Source organism: Canis lupus, chromosome 11 (assembly GCF_048164855.1).
Source record: "Canis lupus baileyi chromosome 11, mCanLup2.hap1, whole genome shotgun sequence".
NCBI classification, from domain to species: domain Eukaryota; kingdom Metazoa; phylum Chordata; class Mammalia; order Carnivora; family Canidae; genus Canis; species Canis lupus.
Genome location: NC_132848.1, coordinates 26,828,366 through 26,847,303, shown reverse-complemented (window position 1 = coordinate 26,847,303; position 18,938 = coordinate 26,828,366). Strand labels below are relative to the sequence as shown.

The 18,938-nt window shown below is 44.8% G+C and overlaps 1 long non-coding RNA gene across 1 annotated transcript in view; it reads right to left on the bottom strand.

Annotated features, from left to right (window-relative positions):
* Positions 1-381: 381 nt before the first annotated feature.
* LOC140642775 (uncharacterized) overlaps positions 382-18,938 on the bottom strand; it is a 46,121-nt gene continuing 27,564 nt past the window's right edge. Inside the window, exons 3-4 of the long non-coding RNA XR_012039183.1 lie at positions 4,343-4,519; positions 382-1,644 (exon numbers count right to left, since the gene is read on the bottom strand). This is a non-coding gene — a long non-coding RNA (uncharacterized lncRNA). The remainder of the gene's footprint in view (positions 1,645-4,342; positions 4,520-18,938) is intronic.

Below are 18,938 nucleotides of genomic sequence, written 5' to 3'. Positions count from 1 at the left end.
ATATGAGTAGTTTGAAAAATCCCTATGAGGCTACCTTTCCTTCTCCCTTCAAGCTGAGAATCACTGCATTAAAGTTTTCTAGGGGCCTCTCGCTTTCTCAGCCGGTTAAGCGTCTGCCTTCAGCTCAGGTCATGATCCCAGGGTCCTGGGATGTAGCCTCACATTGGGCTCCCTGCTCAGCAGGAAGTCTGCTTTGCTCTCTCCTCTGCCTCTGCTTCTCTCTCTCTCTCAAAAAAAAAAAAAAAAAAAAAAAAAAAGTCATCTAAATCAGAATAATGAGGAAACCGAATGGGCCAGGTTCCACGCAGGAGTTCGCAGAGATGCCTGCAGGGACCGGGCAGGAAGGTGCAAGTGAGAGAAGTGGGCTGGAGGAGAATGTGGTTCAGGTCTGGAGCCACAGCCACTCAGCACAAAGATGTGGTCACTCGGAAGATTTATCAGCTCCGTGGTGTGAGATTTTTGCTGTTTTCAGGAGAGGCTCCAAGGCCAGATTTTATTGTGAAAACTCCTGATTTTTCAGTATTGAATATAAATCAAGATTTGACAAAGCCAGGAATTTTCTGACTTAGCCTTCCTCTCTGGCCTGAACAGATCTTTCCTCCAAGGCCCAGCCTGGAAGCCTGGAGAGCACTTCCCCGGGGAGCACCTCCGACATCACTAGCTTGGCTGTCATGAACATGCCCTGACGCCAGCTGTGAGCCAGGAGCCGTGTTCGGTGCCAGGGACACAGGGGTGAAGGAGCCTCTACTCTTGGCAGCTCCCACTGAGTACCCACTGGGTCGCAGGGCCTCCCTGGCTCTCTGCTCTTTCCTCACCAGCCTACTGGCTTCCATTTCCAGGTCCACAGCGGCTCCCCCTCTAGCCTGCGAGTGCTTTGAGGGCAGCAGTGGTGCCATGTGGGTCTTTGCATCTGGCACATATAAGGAACAATAGTGGGCATCAATGAAGTCTCTGGGGAACGCAGGCCTCAGATAAGTGAAAGTCCTGTGGATTTGGCAGATTGGGTAGTGTACAGAAGGCAGAGCTCAGATCTTCTAGTCAGAGGTGTTTAGTAGAAGGCAGCATCTGTAACAATGAGTTGGGTGGCCTGGAGGAAGGTAATGAGCTCACCGTCCCTCAAGGTGTCTGAACGGAGGCGAGCTGACAGGCCATTGAAGGTGCTGGAAAGGGGAGCTTTACTGGGTGAGAGGCTGTGCTGGGTGGTCAGCTGTTCCATCCAGCTTCCATGATTCGTGCTTCTGCAGAGCAAGATTGAGCAAACTGCTAGATTAGGCCGCAGAGGCATGGGCGGGGGTGGGGGTGGGGGCGTTAGGAGCGGGCCTGTGCCTCCAGGCAGCCCTGGGCTTGAATCTGGACTCTGCCACTTAGCTGTGCACAAGTGGGCAGGATGCTTCACCCTCTCTGAGCACAAGTAACTTGGTGTTTGGGAGCCTGGAATGCTTTCTCCTCTCGTCTCCCCTACAGGGCTCCGACCCACAGAGCAGACACAACAAAAGACTGCAGTGGAAATGGACAGCAGGCATTCTTGCTAGCACTTAAGGTGAAAGCTGCTCCGGGTTAAAACTGCTCTTCAAACGCCTGGGAAGGTGCCATGTGGGGGACCAACCTGTCCCACAGTGAGTCCAATACAACCAGTTTCCCCTCCTGTTTTAGAAAAGAAAACCACTAGTGAGCACCAGAGGAAATTGTTAGCTTACATCTGAAGGCTAATTTTTTGTTTTTGTTTTTTAAATCCCTGTCCCTAGGCATTAGAATCACTTCTAGTAGGGAGATGTCCACACTCCAAGGGGCATATGGGATCTGAGTAGATCAGAGAGATCCTGCAGATTTGAGTCTTCTCTCTCCACACTCTGGGCCAGAGACTCACTGAGATGAATGGTGGGTGGGATCACCTCCATTATTTAAATCATTGTTTCTCACTCAGTCTCCCTTCTCTGTATCTGCCAAGCTCATATACCAGAATCTTCATAGGTTACTTTAGCATATGTTAAAAGTACTCTGATCAACCTGGGCAAACCAGAACTATGACCCAAGGCTTTTGGTTAGTTGTACTGAGAACTTGGCTTAGGCCTGGGCCTCAGTCCAGCCTTCCTACTCTCCCTGGCAGGAACGAAGACAGCTGGGCCCCTAGCACGTTCCACCAGGTACAGGTAGGAAAGTTACAAGAGAGTGAGACCAGCCACCAGGTCCCTCACTGCTCACCCATCACAGATAGAACAGAAAGGGAATGGGTACCTGCCAACCATTTTAAAGTGAGGCCACCTACCAATGAAGTGATTGTTGAGCTCCAACCCTTAGGCTAGCTCCTCTTCCCATCAGGGAGAGCAAGGAAGGGAGAGAAAGAAAGGCCGGAAGCGTCCTTTATGGGCATTTGGATGGAAGCGCCCTCCTTTATGGTGGAGGCAGCCATGCACATAGGGGCCTGCAAACACTTCTCACCACCACATACTCCCCATGAGAGCATCAGTGTAGAGGATTTAGCACAGTGCCTGGCACATGGTAAGCCTTCAAAAGAATGTTAATATTAGGGGCATCTGGCTGGCTCAATAAGTGGAGTGTGTGACTCTTGATCTTGGGCTTGTGAGTTTGGGCCCCATGTTGGGCATAGAGATTACTGAAAAATATAAAATCTTTAAAAATGTTAATTGTAGGTGGGATGCCTGGGTGGCTTGGCGGTTAAGCATCTGTCTTTGGCTCAGGGCGTGATCCTGGGGTCCTGGGATCAAGTCCCGCATCAGGCTCCCTGTGTGGAGCCTGCTTCTCCCTCTGCCTATGTCTCTGCCTCTCTCTCTCTGTGTCTCTCATGAATAAATAAATAATAATAATTATATATATATATATATATATATATATATAATTTTTTTAATGTTAATTGTAGGGAACCTGGGTGGCTCAGTTGGTGAAGCGTCTGACTCTTGATTTTGGCTCAGGTTATGATCTCAGCATCATGAAATCCATCCCCACGTTGGGCTCTGCACTAGATGTGGGGCCTGCTTAAGATTCTTTCTCCTCCTTCTGCCTCTCCCCCTCCTCACTCTGTCTCTCTCAATCTCTCAAATAAAGGGACACCTGGGTGGCTCAGCAATTGAGCGTCTGCCTTTGGCTCAGGGTGTGATTCCAGGATCCGGGATCGAGTCCCATATCGGGGTCCCTGGGAAAAGCCTGCTTCTCCCTCAGCCTATGCCTCTGCTTCTCTGTGTCTCTCATGAATAAATAAATAAAATCTTAAAAAAAAACCCTGTCAAATAAATAAATATTAATTTTAGCGAATAATAGTAGCCCACAACAAAAATAATAAATACGTATAATAAAAATGTTAACAGGGGCATCCTGGGTGGCTCAGCGGTTGAGCGCATCTGCCATCGGCCCAGGGCATGATCCCAGGGTCCTGGGATCGAGTCCCACATTGGGCTCCCTGCGTGGAGCCTGCTTCTCCCTCTGCCTGTGTCTCTGCTTCTCTCTCTGTGTCTCTCATGAATAAATAAATAAAATCTTTAAAGAAAAATGAATCTTAGGGCAAGTTAAGTAATTCAGCTAAATTTATACTGCTAGTGACTTTATAAACCCATGTAATCTGGCTGGAGAACCATACTTGTAAGTTGTCTGCTCTACTTATTCACTGATGTTGGGTCATTTTACTTATCCAAATAATAATTGGTAACTGATAACTCCAATAACTGGTAACTCTGGAACCCAGTCAGAAGAGATACAGCTAGCTTTATCTTGAAGTTTGATCAGGAACTGGTGCAGAAATTGGGTTATACTGTATTGATCCAGGTGACAGTGATGCCCAGGGCACGTCTTGGCTACAGGCATAGCCAGATAGCACAGAGTGGATACTCTTGACTCTGCTTGTTGTTATTTCTCTTTGCTTGTTTGTCTTATTCCCTTTGGCCACAGCCAGACCATCTCTACTTGGTGGGAAAAGCAGCCTCCACTAGTAAAGGTCACAAGCTAAAAGATAAACCCTGACCCTCCTAGTGTCCCTCCAGCAGGATGGACTGCAAAGAACTGTTTGGGCCACATGCCCATTTGACCGATCATTCTAGACAGGAGATGGGACACCATTGTCCAAACCTTGAGTCCCACAGTTGGTGGTGTTGGACCTATCATTTCACCCTGGGGTTGAAAGAAGCCTAGCCAGCCGGCATGACCTGACAGCTAAGATAATGCAGCTGAGTAGCAATCCAAGGCTTCTCCAGTGCTCTCTGGAGGCCCACCACCTCTGTGATTCCCCCTCCCCCCCCCCCCCCCCCCCCCCCCCCCCCCCCCCCGCTTCCCCAGCCCAGCTCAGTGGAAAAGGCAACGGATTAGCCAGCAGAATGCTGGAACTTGTGCCTACCTCTGCCACCCAAGCTGTATAACTTTGGGCCAGTGGCATCAACAAGCAAGCTGTGAAGAGCAACACAAGGGTGAAAGTTCACCCCTGGGCTTATGGTTGAACCTCTCCACAGACACACCACACTCCTCCTTCCGATTCGATTCCAAGGCTTCCCTTTGATGCTTTCTCTGCATTTGCCTGATAGAAAAGGAGGAAGACAAAAGAGAAAGAACTGGACATGAACAGGGAAAGCATGACCCTTGACAGCCACTGAGTGAACATTTCTTTGTGGGTTTTGGAGGGGGAAGGGACTTAATGGTAAGAGTTCACAAAGCACCAAATACAACCTCAAACTCCTGCCACTTAAGCCAGCCCAGGTGGATGGGTGTCAGGAGAATAAACTGCTGCATGGTTGCCTTGGCAACCAAATTTGTTAGTGATAAAACCTCAGAGCCATGACAGAGGGAAAGCTACAATCTACAATATGTTCATGGATTTATCTAGTCAAGCAAAATTCTGGGTGACAGGGGGCTCTTTGGGAAGGAGCTAGGTGATTCCCTTTGAAAAGAGGACCTGGGGTGCCGAGCATCCACTCACCTGTGCAGTGAAGGAATAACCCATATGAATGCATGGGCCCCCACTCAGAGGGGCAGAGCACCTCAGTCTGGAGTACTGGGGACTCCAGGGCTTTGTCTGCCCTTGGCTGACCCTAGAAAGTGTGTAGGAAAGAGTTGGGACCCTCCTGCACTAGAATCAAGTGATAGGCCCTTGTGGGCTTGCTGCATCACAATGACCAGAAAAATCTCTACTCTCTGGTGTTTGCTTGTTCCCTATTTTCTTCTTCAGAATTCTGCTGTCTTCAGTTTAACCCTCTGGGACTCTTTACCCACCTGCCCACTTTTTAAATGAAAAATGCTCTGTAGGGGCACCTAGGTGGCTCAGTCGGCTAACTGTCTGCCTTCACCTCAGGTCATGATCTCAGGTCCTAGGATTTAGTCCTGTGTCAGGCTCCCTACTCTGCAGGGGTCTGCTTCTCCCTCTCCCTCTGTTCTCCCCCCTGCTCATGCTCTCTCTCTCTCTCTCCCTCTCTCTCAAATAGATAAATAAATAATCTTTTTAAAAATGCTCTAAAACATGGGGGTGGGGAACCACAATCTTGGTTTTCATTGTAAAGCTAATATACTGCAAAATTTGGTAAGACACAGCTGTAAACTTTTTGTGAATTTCTTTAGAGGATTCCTTTCCCTGTATTAGGCATATCTTTTTTTTTTTTTTTTTTTAAGATTTATTTATTTGAGAGAGAATGCATGAGGGGCAAAAGGAGAGGGAGAGAGACTCCCAAGTGGATTCCTCCTGAGTGCAGAGCCTGATCCAGGGCTTGATCTCACGAACCTGAGATCATGACCTGAGCTGAAATCAGGTCAGACAACTATACCACCCAGGTGTATATTTTATTTTTTAAATGTGATTGCGATCATATGTGTAATTTTATATTTTTTGCACTTGACATTATATGAAAGCATTTTACTTAGAAAAATAAAAGAAAGCAAGCTTTTTATGAAACAAGCTTTTACATAGATAAACATGTGTGTAATGGTGGTCACTCCGGGTTCACTACCACATTTTTAAGGGCAATATAGGGCAATGTTATTCTTTTTATTACAGTTTTGATAGTGAAGGGAAATCGCACTTGCTTTCCTTTTTTTTTTTTTTTTTTTCTCACTTGCTTTCTATATGGATATTGAGGAGCAAGTCACGCTAAGATCTGTATCTTGATTTAGTTTTTAAAGTGCTTGCCGGGGGGGGGGGGCGGCACCTGGGTGGCTCAGTGGTTGAACGTCTGCCTTTGGTTCAGGTCATGATCCCAGGGTCCATGGATCAAGTCCCACATTGGGCTCCCTGAAGGGAGCCTGCTTCTCCCTCCTCCTATGCCTCTGCCTCTCTCTCTACCTGTCAAGAATAAATAAATAAAATATTTTAAAAATAAAAAAATTTAAATATTAATTGCTTGCAAATAGAGTTTGCATTAAATGAAAGCTTTCTGCAGCAAGTAGAATGATACCATTTTCTATCCATAATTTCAAATCTTGGGGAAAGTTTCCACCAAATGGAGAAACGTCTACAGCAGGTAGTGTATGTGCAAGTCAAGTGTATATGTACATATATGCATCTGTGTGTTAGTGTGTGCCTTTTATAACTAGTTACTTTTGCCATATTTCATTACCTTCTATTTCAGAAGGCAAACATTTTACTTACAATGACTGAATATTTATAAATATCTTAAAGATGTTTATTTGACATTTAAAGTAAGATGCAATTGACAGTCAATGGAAGAATTTAATTTTTAATGTAGATTTGATGGGTTTACTAATCAGAAGCTATAAGGGAATAGAAGCAACCAAAAGTTAACAATTAGAAAATGGCTAATTACGAATAAGAATCAGAGGGGCACCTGAGTGGCTCAGTGGTTGAGCATCTGCCTTTGGCTCAGGTTGTGATCCCGGGGTCCTGGAATGGAGTCCCACATTGGGCTCCCCAAAAGGAGCCTGCTTCTCCCTCTGCCTATGTCTCTGCCTCTCTCTGTGTCTCTCATGAATAAATAAATAAAATCTAAAAACAAAAAACAAAAATGAGAATCATAAAGACAATGTTGCAACATGAAAGACCACTTCTGCTACATGATGTGAAAAAAGCAGAACTAGAAATTTCATGTACCCTTACTATTGTTTACTACAATGCTTGCCACCCAGGAAATATTCAATAAATGGTAGATAGTGGGAGTGAATGGGTGACGGGCACTGGGGGTTATTCTGTATGTTAGTAAATTGAACACCAATAAAAAATAAATTAAAAATAAATAAATAAATAAATAAATAAATGGTAGATAATATTAATTATGTGTCACAATAAAAAAAAAAGTATGCCTATGGAAAAGAGCATCAAGGGGCCATACCAAAAATAACTGTGATTTGGGGCACCTGGGTGGCTCAGTCGGTTAGGCATCTGCCTTCAGTTCAGGTCATGAACCTAGGGTACTAAGATTAAGCCCCACATAGGGCTCCCTGCTCAGAGGAGAGTCTTCTCCCTATCTCTCACCCTCTGCCTCTCCCCCGCTCCTGCTTGCTCTTAAATAAATACATAAAATCTTTAAAAAAAAACAGGGATCCCCCCCAAAAAAATTAAAAAAAAAATAAAAAACAGGGATCCCTGGGTGGCTCAGCAGTTTAGCCCCTGCTTTCAGCCCAGGGCATGATCCTGGAGTCCCAGGATCAAGTCCCACGTCGGGTTCCCTGCATGGAGCCTGCTTCTCCCTCTGCCTGTGTCTCTGCCTCTCTCTCTCTCTCCCTGTGTCTCTCATGAATGAATAAATAAAATATTTTTTAAAAAATCTTTAAAAAACAAAAAAAAATGATTTTTTGTGCTGAAGGGGTGGAATTTTCTTCAGACTATAAATTATGTTCCCTCATTTTTTTTTACAAATTATATTTTTTAAAGAAAAATTCGATAATGCAAAAGAACCTCATACAAAATGGAATTTTAAAAAATGGACAGAGGATAGACAGATGCTTGTCACAGTGAAAAAATAAAAATGAATCAAACAAATGAAAAAATGCTCAGTCTCCCTCATAATGAAATAAATATACGTCATAATTAGCCTTACACATCCTTTTACATCTATCAGGTTGGCAAAGTCCAAAGTGTTTGATAACACCACTGTGTTGCAAGAATGTAGGAAAACAGGTACTCTCCTACCTTGCTTATGAGGTTGTAAAGTGGTACAGTTTGCAGCCAGCAGTTAGGCATTACTTATTAAAACTTAAAATGGATATACTCTTGATCCAGTAATTCTGCTTCTAGAAATTGATCCTATGATCTACTTACATTTACACAAAATAACATGAAAAAGTCTATATATTGCAGCACTGATACAGTATCAAATTATCAGAAACAGTCCAGATGTCTACTAATAGGAGATTTGTTTATATAGTTCAAATGAGGGGCACCTGACTGGCTCAGTTGGCAGAGTATGTGACTCTTGATCTCAGGGTTGTGAATTCAAGTCCCACATTTGGTATAGAGATTACTTAAAAATAAATAAATAGGGGGGCACCTGGGTGGCTCAGTTAAGTGTCTGCCTTTGGTTCAGGGCATGATCCCAGGGTCCTGGGATTGAGCCCCACATCAAGCTCCCCGCTCAGAGGAGAGACTGCTTCTCCCTCTGCCTCTGCTTCTCCCCCTACTTGTGCTCTTTCTCTGTCAAATAATTTTTTAAACACTAAAATAATAAATAACGAGTTCAAATGAAGGAGACTTCTGTAGCCTTTTCAAAGGGGCTAAGTGTAATTACAGTGAACAGGATTCAATATACATTAATAAACAGCAGAAGCAAGGTGTAGAACAGTGTGTCCAGTATGTTCCCCTTTGTGTAAATAAGAAAGCAACAAGTGTATTAGGCCCAGACTATCTTGGAAAGATGCACAGAAGTTTCTGCAATGATGCCTGGAGTGGAGGGTGGGATTGGGTCCCCTATGAACCAGTGAGGAGGCTTTTTTGTGTTGTAAACCTTTTTTATGCCTCTTGAATTTTGTAGCTTTGTACCAAAAACTAGCAAAATAGCATCTTTTTAACTTAAAAAGATGCAAGAATATTATCACTATTCTTTTTTTTATTTTTTATTTTTTTTATTTTTTTATTTTTGGTTTTACCCGAGGACTATTCTTTTTTTTAAGATTTTATTTATTTGGGATCCCTGGGTGGCGCAGTGGTTTGGCGCCTGCCTTTGGCCCAGGGCGCGATCCTGGAGCCCCGAGATTGAATCCCACGTCGGGCTCCCAGTGCATGGAGCCTGCTTCTCCCTCTGCCTGTGTCTTTGCCTCTCTCTCTCTCTCTCACTGTGTGACTATCATAAATTAAAAAAAAAAAAAAAAAGATTTTATTTATTTATTTGACAGAGAGAGAGAGAGCACAGCTGGAGGAGGAGGCAGAGGGAGAGGGAGAAGAAGGCTCCCCACTGAGCAGGGAGCTCCATGTGGAGCTTCATCATCTCAGGACCCTGGGATCATGACCTGAGCTGAAGGCAGAGGCTTAACCAACTGAGCCACCCAGGTGCCCCTCACTATTTTTTTAGAACTCAATAAAATCATAGCCTCCTGGGGCACCTGAGTGGCTTAGTTGGTTGAGCATCCAGCTCTTGGTTTCAGCTCAAGTAATGATCTAGGGGGCATGGGATCTCCCGAGTTGGACTCCATGCTCAGCTAGGAGTCTGCTTGAGGATTCTCTCTCTCTCTCTTTCTCCATCTGCCCCTCCCCTTGCTTGCATTTTCTCCCTATCGCAAATAAATAAATAAATCTTTAAAAAAAAATCACAGCCCTCCCCAAGGTTTCTTAATTCAGGCTTGTAGAGGTCACCTGCTTCGGCGGAATGAAAGTGGGAAGGCTTTGAGGTCCCAGTTCTGTCCTGCTCTGACTCATCGGGCCGCTGGTGACTGGTTTCTTTGTGAGCCTTGCTTTCTGCTCAGTGGAGTTGGATTAGGTAATCCTCAGAGTGCCTTTCGCCCCGTGAGCTCTTTTGAAAGTATTTTATGGTTTACGGAAAAGAAGATATCATTCTCAAACACTTATTAAAGTAAACATTTAATTGGGGCGCCTGGGTGGCTCGGTCGATTGGGCGTCTGCCTTTGGCTCAGGGCATGATCCTGGGGTCCTGGGATCAAGCCCCACGTCGGGCTCCCTGCTCAGGAGCCTGCTTCTCCCTCTCCCTCCACCTGCCGCTCCCCCTGCTTGCCCTCTCCCTCTGTCAAATAAATAAATAAAATCTTATTTAAAAAAAAAAAAAAACACGTTTAGGGCAGCCTGGGTGGCTCAGCGGTTTAAGTGCCTGCCTTCATCCCAGGGCATGATCCTGCAATCCTGAGATTGAGTCCCACATCGGGCTCCCTACATGGGGCCTGCTTCTCCCTCTGCCTGTGTCTCTGCCTCTCTCTCTCTCTCTCTCTCTGTCTATCATGAATAAATAAATAAATAAAATCTTTAAAAAAGCCACTTTTAATTGAAGTAAAAGTGTCCAACTACAAAAGTGTACAGTTTGATGAATAAAATGCACACGCCCCTGCAACAATCAGCACCCTGGTGGGTGTTAGAATAGCTCCCCTCCCAATCCCTCCCAGTCCACTACCACGGCCCCAGGGCAACCATCATCCTGACCCCATGGGTTAGTTTGGCCCAGGACAATGACAAGCATAGCATCCCAGCGCCCTTCAACAACTGTTTTCGTGTTTGCAGTTTTCCTTCCAGTCTTTTCAAAGATGTAAATCCCTGCTGAAGGTTGCCGACACCCACGTTTGCCTCCACACCCCTGCCGATTCTCTGCCATTTCCAATCTAGTGGCAAGTAACCATTAATACTGTTTTCCTTTCTGCTGCCCATTACGATGTTAAAGTAAAAATGCCATTTCAGACGTTTCTAGACAAATCACACGGGAGCAAAATAAACACGTGGATGAACTGCCTGGAATCCACTCTCATCAGATAAGGGAAAAATCCAGGCTGTCTTCTGGTGTCTGCACTCACATAGCCCCGGGGCAGGCGTCCCGGTCCCGGGCTGTGGCCCCCCGGCCCTCCTTCAGGGGAACCTGTGGATGAGCTGGCTTCCTGCGCACCCCAGCACCCCAGCTCTCGGGGAGAGGGGAGAGGCCAGAACGATGTGGAGCCCAGGGCCAGGGAGGCGGCCTGCCGTCCCCGCTGGCCCCACCGTGTGTGTGAATGAGTGACTTTTATGTCACTTCCCAGTTTCCAGCTTGGCTTCTCCCTGTCCGTCCACACTGCTTCTGCTGAGGGGTGTGGAAGGCGTCTGGATAGTAAGAAAGGTTGGCCTGCCAGGACGCGAAGCTGCCACCCTGGGCTTGAATGGAATGGGTGGGATCTGGGGGCCAGGGGGCGGTTTCGGAGCCCCTGCCTGCTGCCCCCACCCCGGCCCTCCCTCCCCTGCCAGGAGCTGCGGCCTGTGTCATCAGTGATTGATGGCCAGCGGGGCCCAGCTGTTGGGGTGGCCCAGGCAGCTGCTCAAGGTTAAGCGGGACTTCTGTGCAGGATACCAGTCCTGGGATGGCCCCGGTGCAGTTGTTCCCTCTCGGGGTCAAGGGGGCAATCATGTTGCCAGGCCAGGAGCCAAGACAAGCGGAGGGAAGGCTGAGGGCCCCTATAACCCTCCCCTCCAGCTGAGGCCCCAGCTCCGAGCCGAGCTGTCAGGCTGCCTCCCGGTGGATTCCACCCATCCACCCCGGGGACCCAGAGGAGGCTTAGGAGGCCTGGCCCAGCCCTGCGGGAACGTGGTGCGTGGGAGCTGCGCCCCCTTGCCCGCACCCCCCACCCCCATGGTCACCGAACCCCGGCCTACATCAGGGCGAGAGCTGAGAGCAAAGGGAACAGCCAGCCCTTCATAGGTCCTGACTGGCCCCCGCCCCTTGCCAAACGCTTTACTTGCCTGCTCCTCTAGCTCTTGCAACAGGCCAGTGAGGCGGATTTTACAAATATTCCCCTGAGCCTCCGGAAAAACCAGCTTCAGAGAGGCTGAGGAAGCTGATGGAGATCACACAGCTGCCTGCCTGTCTCTGGAGCCAGAGCTTCTCTCTCTCTCTCTCTCTTAATGATAATCTATTATTGTTATTCGACATTTTACTTATTTATTTATTTTCAAAGATTGATTTATTTATTCATGAGAGACACAGAGAGAGAGAGAAGCAGAGACACAGGCAGAGGGAGAAGCAGGCTCCATGCAGGGAGCTCAATGCAGGACTTGATCCCAGATCCCGGAATCACAACCTGAGCTGAAGGCAGGTGCCCAACCGCTGAGCCACCCAGGTGTCCCAACATTTTAAATAAATAAATAAATAAATAAATAAATAAATAAATAAATAAATAAATAAATAAATAGGGCTTGAACTCATGACCCTGAGATCAAGACTCACATGCTGTGTGGACTGAGCCAGAGCTTCTGACAACTAAAGTGCCGGCCACCGTCGTCAGGCAGTTTGCACTGACCAGTGTTCAGCGTCCTCCTCGGCCCTAGGAGTGCAGCCAGCAGTACTCTCCCCAGCTGGGAGGGAGGAAGTGGACTCAGCGTCCTTCCTAACATCACTTAGGCAATGAGCAGCAGAGTCGAGATGGTCTTCGGCATCCTGGACACCAAACTCCGTGCTCTTTTGTTTGTTTTTTTGTTTGTTTGTTTTTATGATAGTCACAGAGAGAGAGAGAGAGAGTCAGAGACACAGGCAGAGGGAGAAGCAGGCTCCACGTACCGGGAGCCCGACGTGGGATTCGATCCCGGGTCTCCAGGATCGCGCCCTGGGCCAAAGGCAGGCGCCAAACCGCTGCGCCACCCAGGGATCCCCAAACTCCGTGCTCTTTTTCCCACTCCTTCAAGCTAACCACCTCTCCCTGCTGCTTCAGGGGGGCTTCATCAGAGCCCACTCTTGATTTTTTCCCAGAGGTGCAGGACAGTCTGCCCTGGCCTTCCTGCCCACTCCACTGCCTTTGACAAACTTGACCCCCCTTTCCCGAAACACTCTCCTCTCTTGGCCTCGGCTAGCCCACACCACATGGGTTTCTTCTACCCCATTGGCTGCCTCTATTTAGCCTGTTCTCTGAAACCCCCTCTTCTCCCTCCAACAAGGAAGGGGCTCAGGATTCCATCCTGAATTCTCCTACCCCTCTGTGCATCTTTCAATGAAAGGTCCCCCATCCCCATCCCCAAACCCATCCACAGCTCCGTAACTTAAAATTAATTTCTCCTGCGTAACTTAAAATTTATTTCTCCTGCTCCATTCTCCCTCCGAGGGAGAGAACCGTCTCCTTGACTTTTAAAATAACTTTATTGAGATGTGATTCACATATCATACGATTCGCCCACTTACAGTATATGATTCTTTTAGTAGATCCACAGAGCTGTGCAACAACACCAATAAGTCAATTTATTTCTTTTTTTCACTTTTTAAAAAGATTTTCAAAATTTAGGGCATCTGTGCAGCTCATCTGGTTAAGCCTCTGCCTGGGGGTCAGGTATGATCTCTGGGTCCTGGGATCAAGCCTCGCATTGGGCTCCCTGCTCAGCGGGGAGTCTGCTTCTCCCTCTCCCTGTGTGCCCCCCACCCCAGCTCATGTTCTTCCTCTTTCTCTCCCAAATAAATAAACAAATCTTTAACCAAAAAAAAAAAAAAAAAGATTTTTGGGATGCCTGGGTGGCTCAGTGGTTGAGCATCTGCCTTTGGCTCAGGTCGTGATCTTGGGGTCCTGGGATCGAGTCCCACATCGAGCTCCCTGCAGGGAGCCTGCTTTTCCCTCTGCCTGTGTGCATCTCTCTGTGTTTCTCATGAATAAATAAATATTTTTTAAAAAGAAAAATATTTTTTAAATGTATTTATCTGAGAGAGAGAGAGTGCACTCACACTCACACCCATGAATGAATGGGGAGAGGGGCAGAGGGAGAGGGAGAAGCAGACTCCCCACTGAGCAGGGAGCCCAATGATGCTGTGTGGGGCTCAATCCCAGGACCCAGGGATCATGACCTGAGCCAAAGGCAGACACTTAACTGACTGAGCCACCCAGGTGCCCCCACAACCAATTTTAGAGCATTTTCATCACCCCAAAAAGAAACCTCTTACCCATTAACAGTTACTTTCCACTTCTCGCAACTTGCACAGGCCCTGACAACCACTAATCTGATTCCCATGTCTATGGATTTGCTTATTCTAGACAATTCAGATCAATGGGACCATACAGTATGTGGCTTTTTGTGACTGGCTTCCTTCACTTAGCATAATGTTCTCAAGGTTCATCCATGTTCTAATACATATCAGTACTTCATTCCTTGTACTAGCCAAATAATATTCCACTGTGTGGGTAGAAAACATTTTGTTTATCCATGTATCTTTTTTTTTTTTTTTTTTTTAGGGCGGTGGTGAGGGACAGAAGGAGAGAGAGAAATCCTAAGCAGGTTCCATGCCCAGCATGAAACCCTACAAGGGATTCGATCTCATGACCCCGAGATCAAAAGTCACATGCTCTACGGACTGAGCCAGCCAGGCCCCTCTGTGTTTAACTTCTCGGGGAACCACTCAACGGTCTTCCACAGTACTGTACCATTTTACATTTCTACCATCAGTATGTGAAGGTTCTAATTTCTCCACATCCTACCAACACTGGTTTGATCTATAATATGATGTCTATGTTTTGTCTAGCCGTCCTAGTGGGTGTGAAGTGGTATTTCATTGTAGTTTTGATTTGCATTTCCCTAATGGCTAATGATATTGAGAATGTTTTTGTGTGCTAATTGTCAATTTGTACATCTTTTTCTCAAAGAATTTTTTTTTTTAATTTTTAAGTAATCTCTACATCCAGTGTGGGGCTCACAACCACAACCCTGAGTTCATGAGCTGCACGCTCTCCTGATTGAGCCAGCCAGGCGCTCCTGCACATCCTCTTTAGAGAAATATCTACTCAAATCCTTTGCTCATTTTAAAATTAAATTGTCTCCTTATTATTGAATTGTAAATGTTCTTTATGTATTCTGAGTATAGAGCAATTTTCCCCCTGTTTGGTGGGATATCTTTTCACTTTCTTGATAGTGTCCTTTGTAACACAAGTTTTAAATTTTTGATGAAGTGTACTTTACATACTATTATTTGGTTCTTGTGCTTTTAGTGTCATATCTAAGAAACTTGTTGCCTAACTTCAGGTCATGAAGATTTATTCCTGTATTTTCTTCTGAGAGTTTTTTTTCCCTTCTGAGCGTTTTTATACTTTTAGCCCTCACATTTAGGTTTATGACCTATTTTGAGTTAATTGTTCTGTACAGTATTGGATCCAACTTCAATATTTTGCGTGTGCATATCCAGTTGTCCTAGCATCATTTCTAAAAAAGATTATTTTCTCTCTCGTTGAATTGTTTTTGGTACCCTTGTTGAAAATCAATTAACTAAAAAAAAAGAAAGAAAGAAAGAAAGAAAGAAAGAAAGAAAGAAAGAAAGAAAGAAAGAAAGAAAGAAAATCAATTAACTAAGGCACCTAAATGGTTGAGCATCTGCCTTTGGCTCAGGTCATGATCCTGGGGTACTGGGATTGTGTCCCACATGGGTCTCCCTGCATGGAGCCTGCTTCTCCCTCTGCCTCCCCGTCTAAATGACTCCATTTATTTGTGATTTGTCAATTCTATTCCAATGATCCATATGCCTATTTCTATGCCAGTACCTCAAACGTTTTAAAATCAGGAAGTTTGGGATTCCTGGGTGGTGCAGCGGTTTGGCGCCTGCCTTTGGCCCAGGGCGCGATCCTGGAGACCCGGGATCGAATCCCACGTCGGGCTCCCGGTGCATGGAGCCTGCTTCTCCCTCTGCCTGTGTCTCTGCCTCTCTCTGTGTGTGACTATCATAAATAAATAAAAAATAAAATAAAATCAGGAAGTTTGAGTCGTGCAACTATTCTCTTCTTTTTAAAAATTGTTTTAGTTATTCTGGGTCCCTTGCATCTTCATTTAAATATTAAGGTCAAGGGTGCCTGGATGGCTCAGTTGGTGGAGTGTGTGACTCTTGATCTCAGGATAATGAGTTCAAGCCCCACACTTGTAGAAATTACTTTAAAAAAATTTTTTTAAGATTTTCATTTATTTATTTGTTTGAGAGACAAAAACAAGTGAGAGAGAGAGAGAAAGAGCGAGCACGAGTGTGGGGAGAGGCAAAGGGAGAGGTAGAAGCCGACACCACTGAACAGGGAGCCCCAAGCAAGGCTCAGTCTCAGGACCCTGGGATCATGACCTGAACTGAAGGCAGATGCTTAACCGATTGAGCCACCCAGGCACCACTTACATATCTTTTGTTAAATGTATTGCTAAGTATTTTATGCTTTTTGTTGCCATCGAAATTTGGATTGTTTCTTAATTTCATTTTTTTTAAAGATTTTATTTATTTATTTATTTATTTATTTATTTATTTATTTATTCGTGAGAGACAGAAAGAGAGAGGCAGAGAGACAGGCAGAGGGAGAAGTAGGCAAGTAGGCTCCATGATCCTGACGCAGGACTGGCTCCTGGGACTCCAGGATCACGGCCTGGGCCTAAGGCAGGCGCTAAACTGCTGAGCCACCCAAGGATCCCCTCTTAATTTCATTTTTGAAATGTTCCTTGCTGGCATATGAAAATACAATTGATTTTCATGTATTGATCTTGTATCCTGCAACCCTGTTAAACTCATTTATTAGTTATAATAGTTTTTTTCATGGGTTCCTTAGGATTGTCTATATACAGGATCATCTCATCTGTAAACAGAGATAGTTGTACCTATTTCATCCTAATCTAGATACCTTTTATTTCTTTTTCTTGCCTGATTACCCTAGCTAGAACCTCCAAAACCATGTTAAAGAGAAGTGGTGACATTGAACATCTTTGTCTTCTTGATCTTAGGGGATGTCATTCAGTCTTTCACTGTTAAGTTTGATGTTAGCTAGGGGTTTTTCATAGATTCCCTTTATCAAGTTGTGGAAGTTCCCTTCTATTCTTAGTTTGTTGAGTATTTTTGTCATGAAAGGGTGTTGGGTTTTATCGAAAAATTTTTTTTCTGAATCTATTGAGGTGATCATATTTTTTTTTGTCTTTTAGTCTACTAATCGGATTTACTTTATTAATTGATTTTGAATGTGTGTTAGGAGTCCCCAAGACCACCTTTAGGATTGATAAATCACAAGGAGGGCTCATAGGACTCAGCATATTGTCGTACTCACAGCTAAGTTTTATTATCGTGAACAGATACAGAGCAAAATCAGCAAAGGGAAACAGCACATGGGGCAAAGTCCAGAGGAAGTCAGATACAAGCTTCCAGAGTACTCTCCCAGTGGAGTGAACCTAGGAAACGCCTAGTTCCTCCAACAAGTTATGACAACATGAATGAAATATTGTCTGCCAGGGAAATTCATTTGATAACTTCTGTGCCCAAGATTTTTAATAGGGGCCAATCATATAGGCACCCTCTGTTTAGCATGTGCCAAAATTCTGACTCCTGAAGGAAAGCAAGTACTTAGCACAGACCATGCTCTTTGTACAAACAGTGTAGACACAGTGAACCACTCTTACCGGTCCTGAAATTCATGTTCCCAGATGCCAGGTAAGGGCCAACCTCATAAGCAGGCACTTCTCAGGAGAGCAGTCTCAATCTCAATTGTTTAACTCTCTTCTGCAGAAGACATTAGACCAACCTTGTACTCCTGGGATAGATCCCCCTTGATCATGTTGTATAATCCTTTTTATATATTGTTGGATTCAGTTTCCTAGTATTTTGTTCAGGATTTTTTAGTCTAAATTCATAAAGGGGATGCCTGAGTGGCTCAGTGGTTGAGCATCTGCCTTCAGCTCAGATGGGGTCCTGGGATGGAGTCCCTCATAGGGCTCCCTGCAGGGAGCCTGCTTCTCCCTCTGTGTCTCTGCCTCTCCCTCTGTGTCTCTCATGAATAAATGAATAAAATCTCTTAAAAGTAAAATAAAATAAATGTATAAAGGATCTTACTCTGTAGTTTTCTTGTGATGCCCTTGTTTGGTTTTGGTATCTGAGTAATACTGGCCTCATACAATGATTGGGAAGTGTTCCTTCCTCTTCTGTTTCTTGGAAGGGTTTGTGGAAGACTGGTGTATTAGTTTCCTATTGCTACTGTAAAAAATTACCATCAACTTAGTGGTTTAAAATAACACAAATTTATTCTTTTACAACTCTGGGGATTGAAAATCCAAAAAGAGTCTATAGGGCTAAAATCAAGGTGTAGCAGGTTAGTAGGACTATTTCCTTCCAGATGCTCCAGGAGAGAATCTATTTCTTTCTTCTTCTAGTTTCTAGAAGCTGCTTATGGCTCTTTCCTCCATCAATGCCAGCTGAGTAGTAGGTTCTCTTTTGGGCTCTGCTTCCCTCTGCCTCCTTCCTCAACATGGCATTCTGAGTTTTCCATCATTCCTCCTCTAAGGACTTTTGTGATCACATTGGGCCCATTCCAATAATCGAAAATGATCTCATCATCTCAAGATTCTTAACTTAATCACATCTGCAAAATCCCTTTTGCCATGTAAATTAGCATTCATAGGTTCTTCAGATTAAGACATGGATATCTTTGTGGAGCCATTATTCAACCTACCACAATTGGTATAATTTTTTGAATGTTCACCAATGAAGCTATCTGGGACTGCACTTTTCTTTGTGGGATGTTTTAAATTATTCATTTGATGTCTTTACTTGTTATAGGCCTATTTATATTTTCAGTTTCTTCTTGAGTCAGTTTGAGTATTTGTATTTTTCTAGAATTTATCCGTTTCATTTAAATTATCTAATTTGTTGGAGTAAAGTTGTTCATTATGTCCTCCTTTATTCCCCATTTTTGTTCAGCTTTATCGAGGTATAATTAACAAATAAAATTGTACAGATTTAAGGTGTATAGGATGATAATTTGACATATGTATTTTTTTTTGACATATGTATCCTTTGTGAAATGATTATCATAGTCAGGTTGATTAAAACATCCATCACCTCAAAGAGTTGCCCTTTTTGTATGTATAGTGAGGACACTTATGGTCTACACTGTTAATACACAAC